Here is a 27115-nt window from a genome sequence, read left to right on the forward strand (position 1 = left end):
TCTAGGGAGAGTCTATGAAAAGTTCCTTTAAGAAATGATTTCCTTAAAACACAAAATAGACATCTTTCTTCAAGTGGCATTGCACATCAACCTTCTTTTCTCACTTACTTTTACATTAAATCAGAGAGCAGGAAATACACTATTAGGAGAGGGGGAAAAGATGTGAATCCAGACATAATGAAATGCTGCTTATAAATTTTGAATGCATCAAATCTTCTGTTAAACAGCATAGATTGAATGCAAATGGCTATCTGTACTTCCTCCTGAAACCTCACAAAGCAATGGCAGTAAAGGAATTAAGGGGGGGAAAAAAAACCTCACAAGGACAAAAAGAAGACAACGGACAACAAAAATAACTTTTTGAAATCTGGAATATTTTAACCACTGGCAGTTGCTTTAGACCAGGGGTGTCCAAACTTTTTTCAACGGTTTTCACCAAGGGCCATATGCGGTAAAATATACAAACAGCCGGGCCACTCACTCGAGGTGAAGTATATGTTGCCTCACCTGGTTTATTTAAGTAAACTAAATATATATTTGGAATTTGCTGCGAGCCAATTAACAATGGATCACAGGCCACAGTTGGCCCGTGGGCTGCAGTTTGGACAATCCTGCTTTAGACTAAAGAATGTAATGATCCTAGTCTGCTGAGGCAGAAAGCCAAAAAGCCAGTCATCTTGACATAAAACTACAGAAATCCTCAGGAATTGGTGACAACTGGTGCTTGAGGCAGGTGGGCAAAAAAGGAGGGAGGAGACTGAAAACAGGAGTACAGATTAAGCATCATTAAAATAAAAATTAGACTTCCCATATTCCCTCTCTATTCCTGCTCCACCAAGAGAAAACCTGGGGTCTATTTTTGGAGAGGTTTTTATCTGACAGCCTCTGGATTTAAAGACAAGCAAGAACAGTTGAGGACAGACAGTGATTTACTGTGATGGAATCTGAGGGATTATGGGAAAATTTTCCCACTGAAGAGTGATTTGCTCCCTGCATGCTTCCGGAAAGACCTATAGCCAGGCATACTCACTTGAGGTAGGAGAGTGGTACTGCCTCCTGGAAAAAAACCGATGCACCCAAAAGTGTAGAACTCCACTAGGGATTTTTAACCAGAGGGTCAATTAACTTGACGAGAACAATAATTCATTTTTCTAACCTCTGAAAGTTAGCATTTCTGTCATGTTTGAATGTAGACAACAAGCCATCATAGCAATCGCAGTACCGGTGACTTTGTCACTAATAGGAATGATAGTTATTTTATCACATTATTCATTGTGTACATCATGAAATAGTATTTATACTCATCATTCCAAAACTTAGTAGACACAACTCTGAAACTTATGATGTCATGCATTAATAAATAAGCACATATTACAGTATCACAAATTTAACTTTCAATATTTTGATGTAATCGACTTCTTGCATTTAAAAACATTAGCTGAAAGAGGGTCCACAGGCTTCATCAGACTGCCATGGCTCAAAACAACGTTAAGAACCTCTAAACTACGGATGCGGCATTTGGAGATTCCCCCAACCACACAAATGATCCCATAGTGGCAACCCTGCTGTGAGACTCACAAGTCGATAAGCCACACTCATACTTCCAAATAAAGTGCTTTGGGGCCTCACTGTTAAATATGATTTGACACCTAAAGAATACCAGACATTTGAGGACAGCCTCTACCAAGAAAGGTAGACAGAGAACAAAACAAAATGGAATCCAATAAGAAACAAAGAAGGCAGAGAAACAAAGGGGTGAGAAAATAAACATGTGAAAGAAACATCCTAATTATTCCAATATTCTAAGAGAAATATTCTAAGGGAAATAAGAGAATACATTGCATCCCTAAAACAAGATCAGCATACTATCTGCAAAGGAACAGAGAACATGAAGGAGATCTTGGGAATTCAATTAAGATAGCTTCAATAAGAAGTTCAACAGACATGCAGAATATTAAGGGCAGTATGACTCACTTCCTTCTTCCAGGAAAGGAAGTAGACGAAAAGTCAAAGAGATGGCAATGGTATTTTGTCTGCTCTACCTAGTCTCCGTTAACAAAATAATGCACTGCTCAGCCAATGCCCAGATCAATGCCAATGATCAGATCATGACTTCTGGCACGATCAGTTCACTACAGTGCCCCTACCCACGCCCATTCAGCTATGCAGCAGCAATGGTGGGACATGAGACAAGGTTAGAAAATGGGTCGGTTGCAGGCAGGGTACCAATAATTTGCTCTTTCCATAGACTGTCGTATCTGGCAAGTGAAGGTTCATCTCTGTGGTGACCACTACTGCTCCTCACCAACTCTTTCTGGCTTTCTTCCTACCAGCCTCATGGTAGTCGGTAGGCTGCTCCCTCTCTGTAGCAGTTTGAGGTTAAGCATTGCCTGTGACTTGCTCTGGCTGGTGACATGTGCAGCCCTCCTGGAGAGAAGCTTTCAGAGCTGGTTCACTATTTGACACGTGCTCTTCTGTCTGTCTCAATGAAGCCTCTGCCAGGCTGGGCCTCTGAGGGCCAATGCAAGACAAAAACCCCTTCCGGCCAACCCAAGTTGGGTACGAAGCTTGAGCACTAGATAAACCTGAGAGCTTGAGGTTGCTTGTGTTACAACGTCAAGTAGAATCTCTCCTGTCTACCTCCCTGCATCTGCTCTTTATGTGTTCTGAGTTGTGAACTAAGGGGAATGCCACACAGAAGAATAGGATAGAGGAAGCTGCCTTGGACCTTCTAACATCTGAGCCTTGATCTTATGTATAAGTTTCCTGGAGTCCAGTGGTTTTAAGTCAAACACTGCATCGCCCAGATCTTATTTCAGTACCACACAGTCTCTGAGTCCCTGCATATGCCATTCTATCGGATAAACTCATCTTAGACCTTCTCCTGTACTCTTCCATTAATTAACTTGTGGTCGTCCATCCCAGTCCCCTCCAACATCATTTCCCTATAACAATGTCTCTAAACCCAGATGCCAGGTTAAGGTCCCCTGGCTTGATTCTCCTACACTTGTGCTTTTCCTTCAGTGTTCACAATGATCAATGTCTGCACAGCGTCTACAATTGCAAATATTTGCCTCTTTTGCTTGACTCCATGAGTGCAGCATCTCTGTCTGGGCCTGGCACACAGTAGGTGCGCAATAAATATTTATTGAAAAAAGGAACAAGTAAATGTAAGGAAAGGTGAGAATAAGCCTGGAGAACACAGACATGATGTGGTATTGGGGAAATGCAGAAATAAAGATCAAGGCATGAATGAAACCAGAGCTGGTTAAAGGACTCAATATAGTGTTGCCCAGGTAACATCAAGAAGAAGAAACATTTCTATTCCGGTGTCTCAGGGCAGCTAATGTTATAAAAATAGTGACTAAAAATCAAAGGGAAAAGGTTATCATTTTCTTTCTACCTAAGTATTGAATTTTAAAAGCAAAACGTCCTTTTTAATCATATGAGAGTGACTCCTGCCGTGCTTTCCTAAAAGGAAAACCTCTGAAGTATGGGGACAGTGTTGTTTAAAATGGCCTCTGGTGACTTACACCTTCCCAAAAGTCTTAAGTTCCTGCTCTACCTGATTTTGAAATGTTATAATTTGACATTGCCTTCCTTTGTTAATGTACAGTGTTTCTTAATTCACATAGACTATACATATATCCCTTGGTGAAAAGCATAATAAAACATCTCATGGAAAAGCAGGGCTTAATACTTGTGTGGCTTTCAACACTGTTCCATCTCCTTTCTTTTTCATGCTTCTCTGGCATGGTAAGGCTTACGTGGCAAAGGAGACATACAAACTCCCTGGTGGTCTATTGGATAGGCAAGTTACAGATATCCTCTGGTGGAGGTGCCTCAGAGTTCCCTGGACTCCTGAGCCTGATGGAGAAACTGAGGTAGTGCTTGGAGGGTGGGAGCTGAGAGTGGCCACTGACTCACTGTGGCAGCACATGCAAGCAAAAGAAGCTTCAGAATGCAGACGCTGTATGGAAAACAAGTAAAATGATAGTCCCTTAGACTTTAGAGGGTGTGGTAACAAAACTTAGGTTAGAACTCATCAACCTAACTCCATAACCACTGGGCTCCATACTAGCGTAGGTCTCACAGCGTGCCCTCCTCCACCCAAATGAATGAGCAAAACTTCATTGGGACAGTACTTTACAATAGCGTACGTATTCTGAGCCGAGCCGCCTCCATTCCTCCTTTTATACCTTTCCCTCTCCCCCTTTTTTTTGCCCTCACCCAGCAAAAAAGGCCTCTTAAACAGGTTTATTCTTTTATCGAACAGAGGCACTCAGTTTGGGCTAGGCTGTCTCTGTGGCACTCTGCTATACCAGGAATTACACCTAGCAGTGGCAAGGTCAACAGACAAATTTCCGATGACTTACAGGAAACGATTAAAGAAGGGGCGGGGGGGGGGGACAAAGGAAAGAAGAAGGAAGGCAGGAAAGGAGAAAGAGAGAAAGAGAAAGAACAAAAAAGAAAGAAAATAATAAAAGTTCCAGGTAAGATGTAGTTTTATCATAGTAAATTGTAAAATGGGCATAGTCCTATTATCCTTGCAAGTGGAAGGACTAAAATTCACTCTGTAAGATCTATGCAAGCAGTTATTATGGTACCTGTCAGAGTCCTGGCAGGAAACAGCTCACTCAAACCAGAAATTGAAGGGAGTTTAAGATAAGGATCTTACATAAAGGTGCAGATAGGGACTGGAGAAACCAACAAAGTATGGTGCAGTATTCTGGGCTATCAACAGCAGCGAGTCTTAACATCCCTAAGCGTGAGAGCGACCAGGGGAAGGAGCAGTTGCCAACATCAGAGAGAGTAGCTGTATAAAAAGGACCTCCTCCCCAGAGCTATGGCTTCTATGGAAGGCAGCCAACTGGCAGCAACTGACCAGATGTGGAGCCAGAGCATCACAGGTCTCATTCTCACTTTGAACCTCCAGGCTCCTGCATCAGGCTTCCGCTGACCAAACCCAAAGAGAAGTCAGAAGGCAAGTTGGTCTATTGATGCAGTTGTCATAGGTCAGCCTTCCTGATTACTGAGAAAGACGGAGAAGGGTTGAGAGTGGGTCCAGATGGTCAAAAAGAAAATCTTCAGCACATTAACACATAGAGATGCAATGTGGGGCCACTGACTCTGCAGCTGAGTGTGATGAAGTGAGAAATCAGCAACTTGTATTCACTGACTCACTCATTTAACATGAACCCTGCATTAAGCCCTTACTGTGTAAAGGAACTCTGCCAGTTCCTAAGGATACAAAAAAATATGACACCATTTCTGCCCTCAAAGAGTTGTAGTGGAGAAATCAGACAGATACACAGGCAAATGTCAATACATCACAATGATACTGGTGAAAATTTGAGATTCTAGTTGAAAAATACCTTAAACTGATGTGAAATAAATTCTGACATACTGCCAAAAATACTGGTGAATGGCCTGCTATGTGTGCTTGAAGCTCTTGTATTTAGAATTTGATGCTGAATTTTATATCATTTGAATCAATCCTACAGCAAATACATCTGAGTCCTAAATTCTTAGCAAAAGCTTGTAGGCCTTTTGCCATGAAAGAATGAGTAGCTTTAGCCAACTATGTTATATAAACTAGTGTTTATTAACATTCACTTTTACAGTCTTTTTATTCTCAGAACCAATACCAAGCATTGAACACAGAACACATGCAGACACCACTACCACCACCAAAAACAAGAACAGTGGCAAGAGCGAAAGCCTAGTTGATATTTTGTCACGAACAGTTTTTGACTGTTCTGCCTGCAGTGTGGCCAAAATAACAGGATATTCCTAGATACCAGTAAAATTTCTCCATTAAAAACCATAAATTTATTGTGGTAAAAACAATCATGTAGGCTGCTTGTGAACAGCTGGAAATCCATAAATAGTGTCTCAACTTCAATAACCTTCATAACACACAACTATAAGCAAACTGGCCGACAAATCTAAGCGTCCCAGTGCACCCCAAATGATATAGCTTTTTAAAGTTTGCTCTACTCTCCAGTGGAAGAACTGTTCATTTATTTACCATAGTTGCAGAGTGGCTTACTAACTTGTCAATATCCCCATTGATATACACTAGTGTTGCTACAGTTTATCATTGTCAGTAGAAAAGATGGGTTGGGTGCAATAAGAAAATCGTCAAGAAAGGAGCTTTCGAAAACTTTTGGTTCCTTCATTGTGAAGTCCATTGTTACCAAAGGTCTAAGGACTAACTTCTTAACCTCTCCAAATACATCTCTGCCCCTCCATCATTCTAGCAAACAACTGAAGTGCTTAATAAGAGAACATCCAGTAGCATTGAACCAAGGTGATTTCTGTCAAAAACATCACCTGCAGCTGATAATTTTAAGTTAAGTTAAATAGAGATTGATGAGAACCCCGACTCGTGCAAACCATGTGTTCCTGTGCCGTCAGGATCTGTGTGTGTACGTGCCATGCTATCGGCCTAGCCAGCCTCCAAGTCTGCAGTCGTGTGTATTTGTTCCCAAACCATGCTAAGCAGCTGCTGCAGGCTTTGTACAGATTTAGTCCACGTTAGTCAAAGCCAAGAGTCATCATTTAAAGTCTAAATACAAATTGTGGTTACCTGTTTTCTTCTTGAATTGAATACTTTACAAATGTAATGCATGGCACTCACTGAATTAATGAGTGCCTCTTATACATATGAGTATGTCACTTACTCTATTAAAGGTAATTTATATCCAGTTTATCAGAAACTCATTTATTTTCTAGAACGCTCTACCTTTCTAAAAATATGCAAAAGGCACATAGGTAAGAAAATCAGATGTGAGAGACTCAGATGGGCTTTGAGCAAAGCATACTTCCATTCAAATTGCCACCTCTGCCACTTTACTAACTTAAAAGTTACTAAGCCCCTCTGAGCCTTTCTTTATATGTTAAGTAGCAATGACAATACACATCTATTGAATTGTTGTGAGAAATAAGTAATATATGCAAAGTATCTTTGTAAAGTGTAGAGAGAAAGGAATCAATAATTATTTTAATTTCATGTTTGTTGTTAATAACGGAGTGTGTGTGAAATAGATAATAAACCAGTAAGGCTCTATGGTGTTAGCCTTCCTGCCCTAGAAAAACATTTATTGAAAAGGTTTATAACAGATTTATTTGAGTGTTCTTCCTTCTCTTGTATATTTTCTCCTCTGATGAGCACATGTCATCAGTAACCAAGCTTCTCAACAGAATGTCAAATTAATTTCTGATCAGGAAATTGCTTCTCTCTGCGTATATAAATAATGGTACCATTCCTATAGATTGAACTGAACCTTACATTAAACTTTCACTGTTTCTCCTATTTCAAGGTCTTTCCAAAGTTGCATCAATACATTTACCGGAAAATTTTATTTAACAAGGATTTCTAAAAAGAAACCAAAAGCTTTTAAATGAAAATCTTTTTGAACTATAAGCAGAAATTTAGTTATTAACCGAAATGATACTAATTTGGCATAAAATAAATATTTTTATTTCTATTCTCTAATGATATTTGCCCCTTTCCGATTGACAGTTGACCAGATTTCTACCAGAACATTTCTGGATTTTGACTCATTTTAAGAGTTGCTGAATTTTTCCCTTACCTTTTTTTAAATAGAATTGCTAGATTTCATTTCTTGACGTTTCCATATAATGTTTTTATAAAATAGTTCATTCCTTTGCCAGAGCATTTTTTCTGGGGGAAAAAAAGGAATAATAATGCCTTCACCTTCATTACCTCTGACATTGTAGAATATCATATTTCTAGAGACCCAACAGGTGAACAGAACCTCTGATCTCTGCGCTGTTATATTATTTGAACAAATATTCTCCTGGGACCTATAAAAGATCCTGATACCTCAAACCTGAATTTAGGTTTGAATTTGGCAGCAGAAGTCTTTGTAAAACAGTGTTTTGAAGAGCTGAGCTTTCTTTATATATGATTCATCTGGCCATATTCTTGAAAAAAAAAAAAAAAAAAAAACAGAAGCAGCAGTGGAATGAGATATATTCACCCGTCATGGACCATTTTTACTTGATGATGATAACAGTTCAACAGTCAAGAACTGTCCATAATGAAAGATTCCTCAATTCAGGGAGAATGCAAAAAGCTACCTATTACATATTCTTTCTTAGTTGGCTTTCTAACCTTTGAGGTTTATACAACATTGATTGAGAAAAATAAAAGTGATTTGGCTTTACCGGTTATGTAAATTGGATTATTTCACATAGTTAAAGTATACTGAGCTTACACAACGTCATGCCTGCAAAAACAAAACAAAATTAAAAAAACACACAATATTTTAGAAAGTATGCTAGGGTACCTCCAAATTCCAAGCCTCACTTGATGGACAGGACTACTTATTTTGGTAACGTTGTGGCCTCTGGAGAAAGAAAAGAGGGAAACTGGCAGTCCTTCCAGGCTATGCTCTGGCTGGCTCTAATTAGCTCCAAATGTCCTTTTATGTGTTTCCAGGGCAGAAGAGAGTGACATGAGGGTATCCATTCCCTGACTTCTGATCATTCATGTTATGAACACACCAATGTATTTGCAAGGAAAAAATAGAAGAGTCCAGAGGCTCTTTACTTTGGAGGTCAACTTACTTTATTGGCTAATTCGTTATGAGTGACTGGCCTGAACTCTTGGCTTCTTTTATGCAGGGAGAGGGATGCCTTCTCTCAGGCAGATACTGAGAATTAACAGGGCCATCGTGCAGGGAGGACGTGTGATGTGTTCCTAAGTGGGTTTTCTGAATTTTAAAATGTGTTCACCTTTCTTATTTTCTTTGATACGTAGAACCCTGAAGTAAGGACAAGAATTGTTATACCACTCTAAAGATAAATACAAACAAACAAAGGAGTCAAAAAGATGCAGAGCCTTACACAAGGTTCGCATAGTTACTTAGCTAATAAAAAGTCATAGTAGAGCTCAAAATAAGGCAAATATCTTCATTGACAAAAAAAAAAAAAGAAATAGAAATACACAAGTGTTAGTTAAGGCCAAAGCCTCTGGAGAGGGAAGCAGGCAGAGATGTCTAGATTGTTGACCTGAGATTGAAACTTGGCTTTTTGAACCTTATATTAGGATACCGAAGTGGAAATATGTGTTACTGAAATCCTGTAGTTGGACTTGGATTCATTTGTTTAATTTGAAACACTAATAAATTATTTTAAGTACAACCGGAATGATCACATCCATCAAATAAATTATAATTCCCAATGGCTGCTATTGTCTGAACATGGAAGTGGTTTCTATATTACAATAAGAGATTTAAAATGTAACCTCTGTAAAACAGTTTAGTAATAAATTAGAGACTGTCTCTAGTTAACGTTCATCAAGATAAAGTAAAACTCTTCAACCAATGGGAACCACCCACAAAGTTAGCTGGGTAAAATGGTTTGTCTAAATCATTGTCTAAATGTAGACAGTGATTATTTGTTCGTGAGAGACAGACAGCCCAGAATAGACTTAATTAAAAAGTGGGTCCATCAGAAAAATTATCAGCTTCCATCTAAATATCCCATATACACATAAGAATAACAATTTTTTACTTAAAAACCTGTAGTAGTGTTCAAAATAGGATAAATATCACCATGGAAGCCTCTGGGAAGGGACATAGGCAGAGATGGCTAGGAGTTAGATTCCTAAGTACTGCACTCATTGTGGGGGGCCCTACAGGGTTGGGGGCTGGTACCAGACTCGCTACTTGAACCTGCAGGCTATTAGGAGGCTGTGCTCAGCCCTCCCACCTATCAGAGAGGCTGAAATAGCTGCAATGAAATAATATTAGTCATGGAAAATGGTTCAGAGTAAATATTTTTAAGATTCTGGAAAACATACAGGAACAACTCCATTAAAATTTTTGAAAAAACAACAACAAAAAATCAGGCAGAAATGAAAAAAAAAGAGTCAGAAAGAAGGAAGAGGAGAAGGAGAAGAAATAATTAAGAATACTGAAAGTGAAAAATAAAAAAGGTGGCATTGGGATAAAAGAAAAACTGCATAGAGTAAGACCTGCATATGGTTGAAGAAAGATTTAGTGAACTGGAAAATGGTACTGAGGAATTCATAAAAGGCATCAGAAAGGGGATGACAGACGGAATGTTCTAAAATCTCATGCCAGTTACCAATTTATTGCCTCTTAGCTCCTTCGATACATTCTCTGTGAGAACAGATGGAATTCCTTTGAGCATGATGTTAAGCTTTCCCAGTAGGGGGAGTGGAGGTCCATGGGGTGGTAGAAGGTCAGCAGTATGGATGTCAGGACAGCAGGTGGAGCTGTGCTCCAGCCACCCACCCAGGATGCAAGATCTCTCAACGACCTTGAAGCTTTGTCCTGATAGTAACCTTTCCCAGGCCCGTTACCCATGGAAATCAGAGCCCTAAAGGTCTCCTGTCTACACCAAATGCCTGCTGCCCACTCAGGCACCCTGGATTTCGTCTGTAGGCCCCCTACCTGGCAAAGTGTCCCTACCAAACCTCTACATCTTCTGCAGATGCCCAGGCAACCCGCCAGCACCCCACAGAATGCCCACTGAGCTCTGCAGGCCCAAACTGCTGGTTTCTGATCACTTGATCCCAGCCTGTTCTCTAGAGGGCAGCATTCTGTTTGCCCAGTAGCTAGACCACCTCTGGGCAAACTGCAAACTTCTCTGCTATTTATTGGAACTAAAGCTCCAGCAAGTGAAACCTTACCAGTCTGTCCTTCCTTGGGCACTCTCTCTCAGTGCTAGCATACCATATAGTTTCCATATATCTTACAATTATTATCTTACCAAATTTAATAATTCCGTATGTATAAACTTCCCCTGTTTCAACTAGTTTTTGGTTTCTATCTCCTGATACAATCCTTGCATTATTTGGAAGTTGAATGGGGATACGAATTACCTTTAAACTTACTCATGCCAACTCTACATGTTAAATACCCTGAAAGAATAAAAATAGAACGTATTATTTCTGAATTAGCACAAAGAAAAAGGGAATAAATTGAGTCAATTTAACCAACCCAGTAGAATACGAAAAGAAGAGGGGAAAAGCAAAGGGAAACCATGGCTTAAAACACACACACACACACACAAACTCACACACACACACACACACACACACACACACACACACACACAGAGTTACACAATAACACAGTAGAAAGGTCCAAAATTATTATAATCACAATAAAGGTAAACCAAGTAACTCATATATTAAAGAACAAAGATGTTCACATTGCATAGTTTTCATTTAATACAACTATTGGCTTTTTATAAGAGACAAAAATAACACAAATAAAAGTTTGAAAATAAAAGGAAGGGAAAAGGCACACCATGCAAATATTAATCAAAAGAAAGCTTGGCATTGTAAATTTAGTCAGACAAAAAAAATTCTTTAAAGCAAACAACAGTATTAAGCAAACCTGAAAGCAAAGGCAGTATTAATAAAGGTAATTATTACTTATAGAAAAAAGGAACAGTTCACCAGTTCAGTTATCATGAGGAAGACACTCAGTCCTAATCCTGTGCCTCTATCACCAACATAGCTTTAAATTATATAAAGCAAAATTAACAGAACCACAAAGAAAAATTGATAATGCCCTACAATGACAATGGGAGATTTTAACACACTGCTCAGAAAGTAGACCTTTCAGACATATAATTTATGGGGATCCAGATAATTAGAACACAGGTAAATATGTTGGTCAAAAACCCTTCATCAGAAAGCAGATAATTTACTTCCCTTTCAAGAATATATGTGACATTTACAAATTATGACTCCCAAGAAAATTTAAAAAGATATCAAGAAATAATGACAGACTGACCACCGAATGTACAATTAAAGTTAAATATCAAGCATCTAAAAATAGTTAAAATACAACAACCTAAGTTTAGAAACTGGAAAAAAAATACCATTCTTAAATAAATTGTTTAATGCAAGCTAACCTACTTAGAGAAAAACGCATAATCTCAAAAAGATTGAAAATAATTGAGTTAAGCATTCAGCTCAGGAAGTCTGAAACAGCAACAGAGCTTTAAGGAAAGTAGAAAAAAGGAAATGATAAAAACATCTTTTGCACCACTAATTGGAATGTAAATCAGTAGAACCTTTGACACCTGGTGAAAGGGGCACATTCAAAGATGTTCACTGGGGTTTTATTAGTCGTGAGAGAGAGAAAAATCTAAGTCCCCAAATGTTTATCAAGGAGAAAAAAAAATTTGTGGGATATTCAGGCAAAAGAACACTAGCATAGCATGTCCACACTTCCATGACTATGGTTCTTTGTGCCCAGAACACTCTAGCTCTCTGCCTATGCCTGGGAAAATGGGTTCATCTTCCCAATCTCAGCAACCCTTGAATTCACTTATCCTAGGGTTAAAACTGCCGTGGAATTCATTTCCCTAATAATGTTTTTCTTATATGATCATTGGCTGTGTCTATATCTCTTCAGATACAATGTGAGATTCTCAAAGGCAGGGACCTGGCCTTTTTATTTTCATCACTGTACAGTGTTTAGTGGGTGCTTATAAATATTGGTTGAAATTTCTATCCCACTATAAAAAATTATAACAGGTAAAATGAAATATTTTCTTTTGAGTTCTTTGTGTTTTTTGAGGGTGTGTGCCACCACAGGTGCCATGGAAATTGTGATTAAAAACTGTTAGATCATTTAACAGATTGATATCAATACACGACTTTGCAAATAATTTTAGAGGCCCCCAGGCCCACTAAACCCCACTCATGAAATAAATGAAGACTAGGTTAAAGTATCTTTGTTGAGCTTTTTAAAAATAATATACAGGAAATCTTCTCTGTGGTTGGAATCTTGCTCACACTGTCAATTGTTGCCATTCTCATAGGTGTAGGTGTCTGCGACTGTGGTTCATCTGTATGTGCCAATAAATAAAGGTGAAATCTTCATTCTAGGCAGTGTAGCTAGTTTCGACAGAATACCACATAGAACAATACAACATCAGTGTAGAGCTGTTAGTGAATTTTTACTTCCGATAGTATTTATTTGTACAATTATGACAGTGTAACCTTTTCAATCGTACCACCACAGATCCTTTCCTGGGCAAAAGAGCTAACCAGGAGTTCCAAAAAAACAAATAAATAAATAAAACAGAAAGAGTTAGGCTGCTAATGAAATGGAATGGATTTCTTCCCGAACGTGAGCAAATATTTGATTCGGTCTCTGCATGTTTTTCTTCTTTGAAAGATGATGGTCCTTTGACTCTGACGCTATGTCACAGTTGAGCTATGAGTAGGTATATCTGAATGTATAGCATGTATCCAGGACCCAATGAAACAACATTTTGTTGATCATTCATTTTGGAAAAAGATACACTCAAGAGTTCAATAGAGGTAGCTATTCATCAGGAATTATGTTTGTAAACAGATGGAAATACTATTACTTGGTCAAAACTAGAACACATTGAAGGAGACTATTATTTGCTATTATTGATTGATGTGAATTTGAATATTCTCTTCAGATAAGTTAGTCCTGATGGTTTTTATTGGATTTTGTTATTGAATTCAGTGTCTATTCAGTGTACCACCTGTTTACAAAATTTAAGAATTAAGACAACCCCTGAGAACATCTCCAGGTGAAAACTTATTGTCAATGCTGCATCTACTTAACTAGATTTCTTTAGTACACAGATAAAGCAATTTCAGTCTGGGAGAGAGAGCGTGTTAGGTTAATTTATGGAGGGACCAAGGTTGCTGATTTAATCTCTTAAAACTCTCTCTCACCTGGATTACTGCAACTCCTTCTACTTTACCCCGACTCCCACAGTCTCTTCTGAGCCCAGAAACCAGAGTGATATCTTTCAGAAACCCAAGGTTAGATTATGTCACTTTTCTGCTCAAAACACTTCAGCCACTCCCACTTTCATGCAGAGTAAGAGCCAAAGTCCTTAAATGGCCTACGAATCCCTCAGACTTCTTAGCCTTGGACTTCACCTCCTACCATTTCCCCCCTTGTACACTCTGCCTCAGCTATAATGATGTCTTTGCTTGAATAGAGGAGAGATGCCCTAGGCTACTGCTCTGTCTGTGCCATCTGCCCAGAATGTCCTCGTCCAGGTGTCCGCTTAGCCAACTCCCTTGCCACCTTCAAGTTTTTCTTTGCCTCTCAACTCACCGGCATCCCTTCCCTTGATCATACTTACCCTGCTGACTTATTTTTTTATTCCTTGTAGAAGGTAATAGCTTTGGATAATATTTATACTTTATTTATTGTAAAAATATTTGTTATGTTTATTGCCTTTTCCTCTACTCGTTCCAGAATGTAGCCTCTTCAAGGACAGATATCTTAGTAATCTTAGTACTATATTCCAAACATCTAAAGAGTTCTTGACACACACTAGGCTCTCAATAAATATTTGTCGAATCAAACGAATGAATGGATTGGCTGTACAACTTAAGATTTACCTATTAATTCATTCTGATGATACAAAAATGAGTAAGAAGATGTGAGCATGTCCAAAACTGACTTTACTTCTAATCTTAGGAACTATATTAAAATGTTTGCCACTGATCACTAGGCCTGAGTGAAGGGGCAGGGATGGTTCTACCAAATCTATCCAACTTCTGGAGAAAAGATATTTGTTGCAAGGATTTCAGGGATACTCCCAAAAATATAAATTACTGCCTGATTTTTGAAATCAGAGTGACGTCCTGATCCTAGGCCCTTTCCTTTTCTTAAGTAGTCAGATCGTGAGGGATTAAGTTGAAACATTAGTTGGTGTGTCAGAAGGCTGAGCTTCAGGAAGATAACGGTCTGGGAGCATCATAAACTATTGAGCTACAAGGAATAAAGTAGCATAAGTTCTGCTTTTCTCAATGAGGAGGTTAAAGCAGTAGGTTGAAGAAGTTCATGTCCAGGAAAACCATATCGAGGGTCTATGTTTGGATCTCAGGTGGTTGCAGGTACGTAGGAGCTCATCTCTGCTTCTGTAACCCAGACCCTATGTCAACACTGCCTTCCTACATGCTCAAGGACTACCTCACTCACATGTGAAACGAACCTGTCCCTTTTAAAATCTGATGTCCTTATCATAGCTGTGTGCAGGCAGCATAGGTGCTGAGATACAAAGATTATTTGTATTGTGGACCATGACCTTAGGGACACACGACAGGAACACTGATACACTTAAGGTCGCAGTCCGTTCAGACTGCTACAGCAGAAAACCACACCTGGGTGGCTCAAGCAACCAACACTTGCTTCTCACAGTTCCGGAGATTAAGAAGTCCGAGGTTAGTCAGCAAGGTTGGGTACTTGGTCAGGGCCCTCTCTTATGGACGGACAGCTGCCATCTTGCTGGAGATATGGGGGGTGGGGTGGGGAAGTGGGGGTGCAGGGCAGTGAGAGAGCAAGTTCTCTGGTCTCTTTTTGCCCCACCTCCAAATATTATCACATTGGGGTTAGGGCTTGAACATATGAATATTGACGGGATACAGATATTCAGTCCATAGCAGGCCCCAAGAAATAATCTGTATGTGCCCTCATGGAAACCGTTTGAGGTTTAATGAAAAAATGTCTGGGTATTTCCAGTTTTGGGATTTCCCCACTTCTTCCCCCACTGACTCCACCATTCCCACCTGTGCCAATGTGTCTGATTTCCCATCCATCTGGGTCTTCTTCTAAACAAAAGCATAAAGAGGAAAATATTTTTATATAAACTGAAAGTGTCTAAATGAATGAATGAATAAGTTTTGAGCTACATTTTTCTTTTAGTTGCAAATTACTTCTGGAAAATAATTAGGTTTATCTGACAGCAGTACCTGAAAGATTAGAAGTAAAACCACATTAAAACTGCGTATAATAACATAAAAAGTAAAAAATGGATTCTAGAAGGCATAGACTCAGATAATCCTAGTAAAGGGTGTTCTATTTCTTCATTGTAATTCACTTTATTGATAGGTACATTACTTTCAGACTTCATGGTAGTCAAAATTATAATTGGATAAATTATCCTAGTGAATTCTTAAATCAAGGTTAAACATTTCTTTTACTATTCCCTAGAATCCCTTCATTACTTGCTAGCTTATAGAATAATTTTCACATTAAGTTATTAAGTTAAGCAAAGAATTTTGAAGCCACTAGCCCTTAAAATACATTAACACATTCTGGGGCCAGTATAAGTCGCTTTAATTTTAACCATTATCATATATAATATACATACCTACTATTGTCTATTTACATAGATAATTAAAATTGATTATATTTTGGGAAGCCTCTGTAAACCTGTCAAAACTAGAGAACTTATCATCCAGCAGAATCCATCAGTTTGATATTCTGCTGTCAGTATTTTTAAGGTGCAATTTTCAAAAGAATGTATTTCATAGTTTTAGCCTCTCATAATGGTGACTTTTCTTGCAGTCGTCACTGCAAACTCAAAATTATATTTTCATAATTTAGTGCCCTTTGGTCATCCATTTAGAAAGGCATTCGTATTTATAAAATGAAACGTAGTTTTTAATGAAATTTTTTAATGTCCTAAATATGTTTTGCTCTCCAATCCAAATTGGTTTTCAAAGGGCCCCTGTGAACTATGAGACTGTCACAATGATGTAAATTATGCAGTTATTTAAATAGAACTTCTTGGAAGGATACATGATCATAGGATGCAAATCTGTATATTTCATTACTGACTGGAAAAGCAGCTTGTATGCCAATGAGCCTGTACGTACTATTGGTAATGGAAGGTATTTTTAGACTCAGATCCACACATTGGCTTTGCAAGTGGTGTAAAACAAAGAGCCGTACATTGCCTTCAATAAGCCAACCTCTTCTTCCATCTCATACAACTGCTGCTTTCTAAAGAAATCAGGTGATCAGAAAGAATTGTATTAACTGGAAAGACCCAAGTCAGAAAAAAGGATTCAGGGGAAATTCCAGGGGCATGCAAAGGACGCAAGTTAGAGCCAGAGTTACTTAAGGAGCCCCTCCGCAATATTTGGGACGTGGCTCAGGTCAACCTCTTGGTTGCAATTTAGCTCTGATCTTGAGCATTGTTTCTGTCTTTGGACTTCTGTCCAATCACCTCCTTAGAGCTTATTCTTTCTATGACTGAGCCTCTTAAGTTTTGCCAAACTCCACAGCCCCCACTTTAACCCCTTTACTGATGGCTCTGTTGCCCTGGACCCTGGTCTGGTTAATGGAATCTTGCTACTTACAATGAACACCACTGATGTTTAGAATCTGACTGGTCAGCGTATTGTCTGCACCTGGATTGGGTCCTGTGCTTGTGCCCTTAAAAGCTCGCTTGTTTTTTGTTTCTTTTTGGAACTGACTGACCCCTCCACACTTCTTTTTTTTATGGAACTGAGTCGCCCCTCCCACAGCAGTTGTAGTAGAGCACTAGCTTGGGTCCTTTGCATGCCCCTGGAATTTCCCCTGAATCCTGCAACTACGGAATTATATGACTGCGTGTGTACTGAGGCTTGACATGGTTCCTGGCACTAGTCCCTCAGTCCACAGGGATCTGTACCAGGCCTGGATATTCTTAAAGGTACAATGATGACTAAGACAAACCTTATACTTAAGGATAATAGAGTAGGAGAAACGAGACAAGTACATGACTAGGTATAGTGCCAGCCAGGATACGGTAAAGTGTGTCAGAGGTTAAAACACTGCAAATTTATAGAAGCAAGAATTCACGTTAGGTTGATACATTTTTCATATTGAAAGTGACACTAGAGCTAGGCTTTCAGTGTTAGATATCAACAGACAATAGATAAAGGAAGACACAGCTAGAAGAGAGCACCAACATTAACCATGACACAGGTGGTTAACAGGACACCAAGGAAAGAGTAAACAGTAGGTGAGTAGGGTCCAGAGAACCTGGTCTGGACCTAGGTTATGGAAAATCTTAAATGTGCAGCTAGAGAAAAAAAGTATTGAATATGATGAGTGTTAGAGATTAGGGCTGTTACATACAGCCCAACTCCAGGAGGCCCCATTCTTATAAACTAGGGGTTGGCCAACTTTTTCTGTTTTATCTGACCAAATAGTAAATATTTTAGGCTTTGCAGGCTGTGGGATCTACATTGCAACTACTCAGCTGTGCCTTCATAACTCAAAAGAAGGCAAAGACAATACTTAAACAAATTAGCATGGATATGTTCCAATAAAACTTTTTGGACACTGAAATTTGAATTTCACAAAACCTTTTTCTTTTGATTTTTTTCAAGCATGTGTAAAAAATGTTCTTAGTGAATAGGCTATACAAAGCTGGGCAGCAGGCCAGATTCGGCCCTCAGGGTATAGTTTGCTGACTCCTAGATAGACACAGTATGCATGACACTCCTGGAGCTATAAGACCTAGGGGCCTTGGTGGGAAGCCATTGATGATATTTATTAAGAAAAGCATACTACTGTCAAATCTGAATAAGAAATAGATTAGTGGAAAGAGAGACAGGACGCCAACCCCAAGGCTACTGCTCCAGTTCCAGCTGTGTGTGTGTGTGTGTTTTCACTAGTTTTGACATATAGTTGAACCGCCATGTAGAAAGTGACATTTGACCTGGGCTTTCTATTTTTCTACAGTGATTATTGTATACTCTCTATTCCAAAATGTCTATACAATGTATGACCATCAACTTGGCACTGTGACCAGCTCTCCGCATGTCTTTTAGAAAAGAGAACAGCAAGAGTATCTAAAAAGAATAAAAGGAGAAAAGCAATCATTTTCAAAATTGTACTGTCTGGGGGTGGGAGGAGGGGAATTAACCCAAAGCCTGGAGTCAGGGCAGTAGTGTAAGTTGCCAGCACAAGGAAACAAAGGAGCGTTCACTTGACAGTAACCTGGTCCTACTTTATCGCAATATCACCTAAAACATCTTATAAAAGTCACTGTGCTTTCTGTTACTCTCTATTTTAATAGCCAGCACTTGGGCATGTGTCAGAAATCTTGGTTCAGTGACCTTCTGCTTCAGAGAGCTTTATCTCATTGTTCATATGCTGTCTGCATTCCAGCACCTGGCTGTGGCTGTCTATTTGTGGCTGGCCTTATTGAATCCATCTTCTTTTGTTCATCTCAGTACAGTTATGTGGGCCAATGACTAGGCAGGAAACTTCCATGACAAGGTTCAATTAGCATATTCTCATATGGATTTTTGTGTGATGATTACCCTAAAACTGCCTGGTTTGTGGTCTCTAATATTTTAGGTTATCAAACTGTGATCTTTAAATGACTGTAAAGATGCTCCTAATGTTTAGTATGTGTGTACAGTACTATTACTAGAAGCAAGAAACGTCTTCTGAACTAGAATAATGGGTGGAAGTTCTCCAGAGGCAAATATCTGCTTAATATAGGAAATACTGTTCTATTAGATACAGATATACAAATGGAATGATGGAATGAGCTTTCTCATAGGTAATAAATGGTATCCCAGCATGGTTTTACTTTTCTTTTTCTTTTTTTTTTTTTTTTTTTTGGTAGACATAGACAATATTATTCTAAAATTTATATGGAATTTATAGCCAAAACAATTTTGTGAAAGAAGAAGAAAGTTGAAGAAAGCACACTATCCAATTTTAAGACTACTTACCAAGCTACAGTAATCAAAATAATGTGGCATTGGTAAAGAGATAGACACATAGATTAATGGATCAAAATAAAGAACTTAGAAACATACCTGCAAAAAAAAAAAGGCCAATTAATTTTTGAAAAAGGTGCAAAAGTAATTCAGTGGAGTTTAGTATATGTCAAATATACCTCAAAAAAGCTGTTTTAAAAAATGGCATGCTAAGATAATAAGAAATTCTCCAGAGGAACAATTTGTTAATTTGGTAGGGAATTGGAACAGGTGACTTGGACTCCTTCTACCCTAATGTAGGATTCCTCTGCATTTTCCAGAGAACCCAGAGCATATTTCAATAGTAGAATCCACATCTTTAAGTATTTTGCATTAAATGTATTTAAAATATCAAATTTTCTATGTACAAGACTTCTTTGAATATAGAAAACTGACAAATAGGATATTGTTAACATCATTAACATTAACTTTTTATCATCATCAACAATCCTGAGGTGACTAACAAAATAATTATGTATTAACTCAGTGGCTTTTTGAAGTCTGACACTTGTATTCATTAATTACCCAAATCTATAAAAATTGTTATTACAAGACTAGAAATATCCTTAAATACATTCTAATGAGATTTTTCAAAGAGTTGATATTTGGTCAGTATTACAACTTGTCTCAAATATTCATCAATCCTTGGAACATATGATTGACTTTGTCACCTAATAGCTGATCCAAGATGACTCCCTCCAGCAACAGAGCATAAGATACCGCACAAGCTGCCAATATTGGATCCAGTCACTCTTGAAGGCAATGATAACATAAAACTGTTTTTATAGTGTGCAGACTCATGCTTTTTGGTAATCTCTTATGTGTGCCCTATATCTCAATTTCTTTGGCATTTTCTTCATGCTCCATACATAGAAAATACACCAATACTGATATATAAACAGCTCCTTACTTTACTGCTTTGGCATCATAGCTGTTAAGCCAGCAGGTCTGCAAATGGTACCATTCTCTATGTCTCTAACAATGGGATAACTTTATCAATGTTGATGTTAAATGGGAGTATAATTCATTTTGTCTCATCCCGGCAGGTTTTCTATGTTTCATACTGCATTATTTATACATTTGCTTTTGAATAGTAGCCTAAATTTGGTAACTATTTGCAAAATTTTATATTTGAGACTTATAAACCCCTCTGATATAAGGGATTATGTATTATTTCCCCCATTTTGTGGATTTGAAAACAGAGTCCCAGAGATGATAACTGACTTACTCAAGGCCACATGGATAGTGATTGGCTCAACGAGCTCTTATGCCTAACCCTGCTCAGTCCAACTCCCATGATCTCTCCACTGCATCACCCTGTATCTTAAGAAGATTATTCCAGAACTGGCTACTGTGGTAGACCTGAGGAGTGCTCACAAATACCCAGGTCTCCTCTCCTTCCAGGGCACTTAGAAGACAATATTTCCTAGTCAGCTCTCTTGTAAGTGGGACCATGAACGAGCTCTGACTATTGGACAATGAGCATGACTTCTGGACTGGGTTAGGTAAAAGCCTCTGTGGGACCTTTGAGCACTCTTTCCTTTTGGTGGCAAGAATGAAGGCTATATGTGGAGATAGTGGAGCCATAAGATGCAGAGAGCCTGGATCACTGAGTCACTGCTTGGAGGAGAGATCTGTCCTGGTGAGTCATCTGACTTAAGCAGACTTTGGTTGAGGAAGAAACCAACTTTCTCAGTTAAGCTACTGAGACTGGGAGCTTGTTTGTCACAGCAGCGTAAGTCAGCCTATTCTGATGCAACTCATATGGATCCTTTCTGCAGCTGCTATCAGCACTTTACTATTATCTCTCAATACACCACTATCTCCCATTAAGATGTTTAAAAGTAGTACAAAATCTGTTCTTTGGTGCTATGAGAAAATAAGGCAGGAGAAGGTGATAAGGATTGGTTAACTTGTAGATGCCACAATTTTAAACCAAGTGGCCAAGGAAGGACTCACTCAAAAAATAACATTGGACCAATAGTGCAAAACTGTGCAGATATCTGCAAAAAATGTACTATCAGAAAAAGAGACTTGTCAGCCATCTGATGTTTGAGGAGCAGCAAAGAGACCAATGTATAGCTAGAATACAGTGATTGGGGGAGAAGGGAAATCATGAGACATGAAATCAGAAAAATAAGGAGAAAGAGGCACATCATGCAGGAACTCGTGGGCTATTGTAAGGACTCAGGCTCTTACTCCAAGTGAAATCAGAAGCCATTGGGAAGTATGGTTCGCTGTAGTGACATGGTTTGATTTATATTTTTAAGGGATTGTTTTCTAAAAGCATGTTTATGACAATAAACAGTTATTAACGATCGCTGATGTTGCCATATAATCCTGGCTTCACTCTCGTGTCCTTTTGATCCATAGTAATTCTCACCAAAGTAATGTTTGTGGTGTCAACTCACAGTGCAAATTATATTAATGACAATCAGACTCCTGTCTAAGGTTCCCAATGATACCAGAGGCTACAATGCCCTGATTTGAAACCTTGCCATAAAGCTATCAAAGAAATCCTTGCAATAGTCTTTATTGTCCCAAACCTTCACTGTAAATCAACAAACACCATTGCATTATAATTTCACAGCATATGAAACAGCACTTGGCGTGTCCCAGGAAATGACAGAGTGAATGCATTGATCTCACAAATGGTTTACCTTGGCATTTCTACCTGGATACCCAAAAAGACATCTTTGGCTCAGTATCTCCAATAATAAAATCATTACTCACTCCCATCTACTTACTCCAGAACTTATGCCCATTATACATATTTTTTTTCTTGGTTCAGAAAATTGTCATTACCACAGAAGTTCAACTCAGAAACTCCAGAGACTGGTAACCATTTCTAAGAGTTCTCTGCCCTACACACCTCTAAAATCCACATTTTCCTCTTCTTCCAACACCACTTCAAATCTAGCCCTCATTTCCTCTCGGGTGAATTGCTGGAATAGCCTCTCATTGCACACTGCTACAGGAAGCATCTTTCTAAAAAACAAATCTGGTTGTCACTCACTTCTGTGCAAGGAATGAGCTACCCTCTTCGGAATTAAAGATCCCCCACCCTCAAGTTCATGCCTGCATTTTTAGCCACATCTCTAGCCTCCTTCTAGATGGTAACTTTGGCTGCAGCCATGCAAAGTTGCTTGTTGTTTTACAAACATCTTAAGCTGTTTCACACATCTGTGATGACTTTGCATATGCCCTCTGGTAGAATATTTTTCACCTTGTTTAACTGGCAAATCCCTACAGCTTTCAGATTCTGCTTATATGTCATGCCATTTGTAAAGTCTTCCCCAATCTCCCCTCCAGGGCCCTTCATATGCAGCTTTATTTCAGTGGTGACTTAGAGTTTACACCTGTCATCCCCACAAAACAACTCTTTATCTGCTCAGCCTCTCAGACAGAGGCACTGTAGATATTATACATAGTAGGTGCTCAGTCCACACTGAATGAATGAATAACTCTAAACATCATTCTAGCCCTGTTGCCTTGTTTCAGCATAAATAAAAGATGTCGTGTCTGTATCTCGACACCCATCCTGTGATGCTTACTGGGTAAAAAGTGGCTCTGTGTTGTCGTATCCTTCACGAGGTTAAATGTAGTAATTTCTTTCAGCATGTTTGCTGGGAAACTTGAAAATAAACAGTACTTCAATACTGAAACTTGTTCTTACTCAGGTTTTAGGGGTGGGGGGGCATTTTATTGCTCCAGATTGATTTATCTTTGTAATTCTTTTTTGTCTTGCAGCAGTTGTTATTAAATGATTCCCATTCTTCTTAGGGCTCACCTCATTTTCTTGTGCACTGCATACTTTAGCCATGAAGGAGAAACCCATTGGAAAAAAATCAGCCTCTGGTTTCTTGGTTCACATGGGGATCAGAATTCCGAAATATGTGTAAAAATAGATTACATTTAAGAGAGCATCTATTCTAAAATTAATTGTTAATTAATGGTGAAAGTGAAAATGATTGATTTTTTTTAAGGGATTACAGTTCAGGGATATAACATTGTTTAGTGTTTATATTTGGCTTTGTTTTTCTTATTATAGGAGAGCATATGTTCAGAGTTGGGACATAGCTGTTTTTGCCTCATCAAATTGAAACTCCTCTCTAGTCAGCATAAGGCATCTTTGGCTGAATCCTGCAATAATATGCTATTATAACTGGTGGCTGAGTCATCTGATTTTACAGGATCAGTACTGTAAAGAACTGAGTCACATGTCTCATGTCAAAATTGAGAGAGAATTTTAAAGTCAAACATAATATGAACCTTTTAGCATGCTCAAGTGAAAAATCACAGCAACCTGTAGGCTGAGGGTTTTCATAGCTACTATCGGATTTTTTCCCCCAAGTTGCATTATTAGACTCTTCATATTTTCATGCAGCAAGTGGAAAAAATCCAAGCTTGGAGCTCACTAGTACTGTTGTGGAAAGGATGATAATAGAGATGATTCTAGCTTCTCTGTGATCAGCTAGAAACCTTGATCCTCTGTTGATTATGGGCTTTATTTGCTCATATGAGTTTCCAGTAGTCAAGTGCTCAAATGAGGGGCCACAGTCATTTGAGCAAGTGGACACACACCTAGGTTGGTTAGGGAGCCTACAGAGGTCTTTTCACTTTTTGAGCCTGTTTCTTTATCTTCAAATGAAAGGATTCACAGCATGAGCACCTGGCTCACATGTCCAAGGTGTAAAATTCAGGGCACAGGAGACAGGGATAAAAGAAACGCCTGGAGAAAACTGCTTCAGACCAAGAAGACCAAGCTCATTCTTCTGTTGCATCATGATTTAACTCTGGAACTGGAAAATCTTCTTTGGGGAAGCTGAGTTTGAGAATGCAGCTGCCCCTACGATTCACCTTCAGGTTCTTGTCAAGCTAATTTTCTCTTGTCTCCTTACTTAGCCTTGGCCCAGGATGTTTTGGAAAACACAGTGCAACAATGATGGTTGAGAAAATAATATTTCCAGAGTTTGTGAATCAAAAAAATGAAGTGAAACATCATTAACACAATAATGGAGGGAATGCCCCCTCAATGTCAGAAGGTCATAGTTCATAAACCATATATGTCCGGAGAATACTCGGCATAATGCAGGTAAATTAGATTAGGGGTGTGTTGAGGATAGGATAACTGTGGGTTACAGGCAGGTGACATAGACTGTGAGTGAAGTAAAATCAGTGGACTAGCAGGCAGGTCTAGTTAGGGAAAGGAACGAGGGCTTCAAATGTCTAATGGGTCCTTTTAGGAAGGGAATCTGAAGTTTCACGTCATTAACAGAAAAGTGATTATCTTCAAGGGGTAGCTGGGATTGGGCACAAGAAAGCGTATTGAGATGAGGATAAGTTCTATATGTTGGAGGGGTGGTGGTTATGTGGCACACGCATAAAATCATAAAATTTGTCAAGCAGCACATTTAATATCAATGTACTTTACTTACTTAAATTATACTTCAATATAGAATAAACAAGACCGATAGGGTTGACCTGGGCAGAATCTTGATTTTATACTTCTCCCAAGAATAAATGCTCTCTTAATGTAAGCCTACCTTCATTTCTTCTCTGACACCTATGAAAAGTATTAAAAGCATATTTTCTTTTTCCATATTAATCTAGTTTCTTCAGAATGTGCTGTTTGTATGGTACTACGTAGAAAAATAATTGCCTTTCATTTTCTTAAACAACGGTTCACGATTTAGCCATGGGGCTCTGTAATTGCCCTCAAATTCAGCCTCACTTTGATTGTATTGGGCTAATTGAATAAGAATGATAATAATAATAGCTCATGTTTATTAAGCACTTATACTGTTCTAGGCACTCTGGTTCCATACACATTCATTTTTTTATCATAACAACCTCATGAGTTCAGTACAATAAATATGTGCATTTTTCTTACCAAAAAAACAAAGTCTAGGGAGGATGAGCAGGCAACGCATGGTCTCATTGTGAAATGTGGCGGGCATTTCGATCTGTCTGTTATCACATCACGATCTCAAGCTCTCTGAACTATACCACATGCCAGCAGTCTCCAAATTCTCCTATAGAAGCACATCTGTATTTGCAAGTCAGGCTTTTACTGGTTTTTACATGTTTGGGGACAAAATATTTGGAAAAAATATTAATTCTAAATAATTAACCATACCTTGGTGACCATGAGGTACCACAAAAAAAAACCAAAATGCTATTAATAGTAGCAAAGCCATAAAAGTTTAGCAAAGAGGGGCCATTGTTTTTCTAATTTCATCTCTGAGGTGTTTTAATTCACATAAATTTTTCAGTTGATAGAATTTTTTTTAAGTATAAACATTTAAAAATATTTTATCTTTCAGAAATGATAAATATAGCCTGAATACATCCATAACTTCTTAAACAGGGGTACACCTTCCACTATATACTGATCTTTGGATACCATTAAGATGTGCTAGACTCTTGGACCTACTCAGAATGTCCCAGGTTAATATAGAGGGTTTTTCTTCCTACTGTTTATCTGTATTATTTTATCATATTCCAAAATTATTATTATGCTGACATTCTTTAGGAGGTATCCTAAATCGATTTTTTTTAAGTTTAAGGTATATAGCATAATGACTCAATATCCATATATTGTAAAGAGATTACCACAATAAGTTTAGTTAACATCCATCACCTCATATAATTATAATTTTTTTTCCTTCCAAATATACCATACAGAATTGTTAATTCTAGTCATCGTGTTGTACATTACATGCCCAGTATTTCTTCATCTTATCACTGGAAGTTTGAACCTTGAGACCACATTTACCCAATTCCCCCACCCCATGCCCACCCCCTGCCTCTGGCAACCACCAGTCTGGTTTCTTTTCTATGATTTATTTTTATTCCACATATAAGTGAAATTATACAGTATTTCACTTTCTCTGTCTGACTTATTTCACTCAGCATAATGTCCTCAAGGTCCATCATTGTTGCAAATGGCAGGATTTCCTTTTTTTTTCTTTATGGCTGAATAGTATTTTGTGTGTGTGTGTGTGTGTGTGTGTGTGTGTGTGTGTGTGTGTATACACACTACATCTTTATCTATTCATCTGTCGATGGATACTTAGGTTGCTTCCATGTCTTGGCTATTGTAAATAATGCTTCATTGAACATGGGGGTTCAGATATCTTTTGACATAGTGAATTCATTTCCATCAGATAAATACCCAAAGTGGAATTACTGGTCATAGGGTGGTTATATTTTTATTTAATTTTTTTGAAGAAACTTCATACTGTTTTTCATAACAGCTGCACCAAATTGTAATCCTACCAACAATGCACAAGTGTTCCCTTTTCTTCACATCCTTGCCAGCATTTGTTCTGTTGTCATTTTGATGATAACCATTCTAACATGTGTGAGGTGATATCTCATTGTTGTATTGATTTGTATTTCCCTGATGATTAGTGATGTTGAGCACATTTCATGTACCTGTTAACCATTTGAATATCATATCGTCTTTGAAAAAATATTTTCCCACGTTTTTTGACCATTTTTAATTGGGTTATTTGTGTGGTTTTTGCTATTGAATTGTATGAG

At 38.4% G+C, this 27115-nt stretch overlaps 1 protein-coding gene and 1 long non-coding RNA gene across 5 annotated transcripts in view; one reads left to right on the top strand and one right to left on the bottom strand.

Annotated features, from left to right (window-relative positions):
- The window catches only part of LOC141570173 (uncharacterized), a 402630-nt gene that overhangs the window by 295997 nt on the left and 79518 nt on the right, over positions 1-27115 (bottom strand). The gene's annotated exons all lie outside the window — the stretch shown is intronic.
- Positions 1-27115, top strand: part of CYYR1 (cysteine and tyrosine rich 1) — a 114554-nt gene that overhangs the window by 31674 nt on the left and 55765 nt on the right. The gene's annotated exons all lie outside the window — the stretch shown is intronic.

The sequence above is a fragment of the Rhinolophus sinicus genome, linkage group LG01 (genome assembly GCF_036562045.2).
Source record: "Rhinolophus sinicus isolate RSC01 linkage group LG01, ASM3656204v1, whole genome shotgun sequence".
Lineage (NCBI taxonomy): Eukaryota > Metazoa > Chordata > Mammalia > Chiroptera > Rhinolophidae > Rhinolophus > Rhinolophus sinicus.